The following is a 3,721-nucleotide window of genomic DNA, read 5'->3' on the forward strand; positions in this document are numbered from 1 at the left end:
CTTACATTAATCATGTGACTGATTAATTGCATATGACACTTTTAATATTTTTTATTTTCTGTGATCGAATTATGCCTAGAAACGCGTTTTCCCGTATAAAGTGCAACTGGGAGGTAGAAACTGATTCCCGTACTGAACGTACAGCCTGATGCCTGGTTTTCTGCCACCTCCAAGGATATGAAGTATTTATGCAAGGAGAATAACGCTCTGCGGTCGCACACAATACAGTTAAGGTCTGATTCATCAAGGAAGGAAAATGCTGATTTTGTGCAAATAATCCGCATATTTGATCTGCAAATGCCCAGCACCAGACCATCAGCAACTAAACGCAGCAGCGCACAATTAATCTTCGTACGCAAAGGGCACTTACGGCAGCCTAAGATTTCTGGGATTGAACAGGGCGGGGAAGAGGCGTTCGCCCGTAGTCAATGTACAGTAAGTCCGTGCAAAACTCGAGCGCACGCAGTCACGTCCGATTCAAGCTTTGGGCATCTCTAAGGTAAGTGTTTTTCTCCCGTATCTCTAGTTCTAGCTACAGGGCTAGTCTAAGTCCTGAGTACTAGTGATGACAGTCTCGTATGCATGCTATAACATGTGTTTGAAATCAGGAGCAACTGTAAAAATGTATTTTATGCTCAGTAGACATTAAGAACATCCTAATAAATGTATTTTATTGGGTGGGGGGATGTAAAAAAATAACACTTTTATTTTAATTGTTTTATCACTAATGCCTATATTATTAACAGGGCTGCCGAGATGAAGGGGTGGGGGGGGGGGGGGGTACAAATTACCTGGCCCTGAATTCCTCTTGGTAGCCCTGATTATTAACAGCAAACGTTAATTTATTTATTTTTTCTGTGGGTTCTTTTGCAAATTCATATTCCACATAGGCATTGGACATATCAGCGCACGTATCTTCAAATCCATTCCTTGTTGGAATCCGGCGTACGTATGTCTGAATCCCGTGCGTCTTAAAGCAAACGCATGTTGCGCTCAGTATGGTGAATGAGGCCCATTATGTCCCTCTTTGCGCACCTTCTTATCCCATTGTATCTCAGTTAAATAATAAGGTCCCGAACAGAACATCCTGGGGTAAATGTATCAAGCTGCGAGTTTACTGCTGGTTTAAAAAGTGGAGATGTTGCCTATAGCAACCAATCAGATTCTAGTTAGATTTAATACATTCTACAAAACGATAGCTAGAATCTGATTGGTTGCTATAGCCAACATCTCCACTTTCCAAACCCCCTGGAAAATTACAGCTTGATACATTTACCCCCTTGTCTATGCATGTGGGTGTAGAACTAAGCACCTAGCACGCGCTCATCAGGGAACCCCCCCAATTTTTCAAGCTCTACCCAGCAGAAGATGCAAAATTTAGAACCCCCAGACGCCACCATCGGGCCCTTTAAAACCTTGTACTTACCTACAAAAGCCCTTTCACCGAGCTCTCTATAATAACCCTAGTTTCTGTTTTGTACTTGGTGAGAAGTCTGTTTATATTTTACTTCAATCATGCAATGATATTTATATTTATAGTGATGTTTATAATATTTATCAAGTGATGTTTATCATCATCATCATCATCTATTTATATAGCGCCACTAATTCCGCAGCGCTGTACAGAGAACTCATTCACATTAGTCCCTGCCCCATTGGAGCTTACAATCTAAATCCCCTAATACACACACAGAGAGACTAAGGGCAATTTAATAGCAGCCAATTAACCTACTAGTATGTTTTTGGAGTGTGGGAGGAAACTGGAGCACCCGGAGGAAACCCACGCAAACACTGGGAGAACATACAAACTCCACACAGATAAGGCCATGGTCGGGAATCGAACTCTTGACCCCAGTGCTGTGAGGCAGAAGTGCTAACCACTGAGCCACCCTGCTGTTTAATAGTAATAATAGTTATAATAATGAACATTGCTAAGTATGTTCTGGCGATCAGTTCTTTCCAGTCTGTAGACCCCAGTGCTCTTGTACTGTCAGATTCATGTCCCAGATACTCAGCCCCCCCTGTCCTTTGATGAGCAGACTGTGTGAGCGCACACTTTCACACCTTGTGAACTTTTTGATCACAGGCTGGGACAACAGAGAGTAATAGCTCTAATAGGAGTGCTGGCACTTGTACCATCAGTCTGGAAGTGTGCCCCACACTCAGCTGTGACTTGTCACACCTGCCTGGGAGAAGGGGAAGTCTAGTGCTTACATCTTACCTCTTATTACAGTGCACCAGGAACTACAGCACACTTATATACAGGAGGCAGAGAGGGAACAATACAACTGTGGTTTACTGTGTGTAGGAGCAGAGCCACAAAGAGGCTTCCTCTTATGGTATATATGGTATTTCTCACACGTGTGTGTCAGACACACTTTCACACTCATTCCCATAATGGTCTTGTGAGCTGCTATTGGGAATTCATAATTAAGCATCTAGTTGGCACACACCCGGGAACGCCCAGATCTTACAAGCTCCTCCCATCAGAAGATGCCCAATTCATGGCAGACAACACAAAGCCGTACTCTTATCAGTACAAATGGACACAGATGGGCAAAATTTCCATCACAATTTATTTTACTTCACTAGAAAAAAAAAAATTCTTCCTAGGAGAGGGCATAGGAAAGGTACGAGAGGCAGAGTGGTGTTTATAAATAGGGTGCGTTCGTCACATTTTTGGTAATTACCTAGACCCAGCTTTTAGAAATGTCGCCCACTGTGTTTCTCTTAACAACAAGAGTAAATCAGGAGGGGGAGGATGTCTGATCGCTGGCACAATGTGTTTAGCCCTTGGAAGTGAAGGAGGACATAGAGGTGTTATAAAGCACACTGTGTAAGACATTCCAGGAATAGGCTTCCCAGCTGTTAGACAGGAGCTGGCATATCCCAGGACCTGATGTTAGACCTCACTTACTAAGAGCACAGCTAAGATGGCTGTAGCTGTGGTGGCATGTAGAATATGGCTGTACGATAGCCATTTTGGAAAGGTCTCTTGGGGGTATATTTACTAAACTGCGGGTTTGGAAAAGTGGAGATGTTGCCTATAGCAACCAATCAGATTCCAGCTCTCATTTAGTAGACTGTACTAAATAAATTATAACTAGAAACTGATTGGTTGCTATAGGCAACATCTCCACTTTTTGAAAGCCGCAGTTTAGTAAATATACCCCTAGGTGTGACTAGCTTAACCATTCATCTGAGCCAATTTGTGCTCCCAAAATTGCAAATTGCATGGTGTCCCTTTTCTGTGTACCAGAACATGGTGCAGATAGGAATTTTTGTAGCTATTGCTCTGAATATGGTTGTACTACAGATTTATAATCAGATAGACAGGAAAGCAATTCAGTAAAGTTAGTTATGGCATAATTTCTTAGTATAATATAGAGATGGGCAACCTATGGCTCTCCAGCTCTTGTGGAACTACAAATCCCTGCATGCTGTGCATAATGGTCGCTGTAGTATTTTCCTTGTGGTTTTCTTGCATTGTAATAAATGGGATTTTCTAAATAAATACATCTACCTCTGACTCACAGGCCACTACTTACATGATCCTCTGATTAATAAAATAAGGGTACACAAATTTCTGCAATGTGTTTTGGACTGCATGCCTCCATATAGACTGCATATATTACTGATGAAGTTGCTCCGGAACTACTGTATAATTATAAATAGATCAACATAGCATTAGTGCCCCCTGCAGGCTATCATATGGCATTAC

This window comes from Mixophyes fleayi, chromosome 11 (assembly GCF_038048845.1).
Source record: "Mixophyes fleayi isolate aMixFle1 chromosome 11, aMixFle1.hap1, whole genome shotgun sequence".
In the NCBI taxonomy this organism is placed as follows: Eukaryota; Metazoa; Chordata; class Amphibia; order Anura; family Limnodynastidae; genus Mixophyes; species Mixophyes fleayi.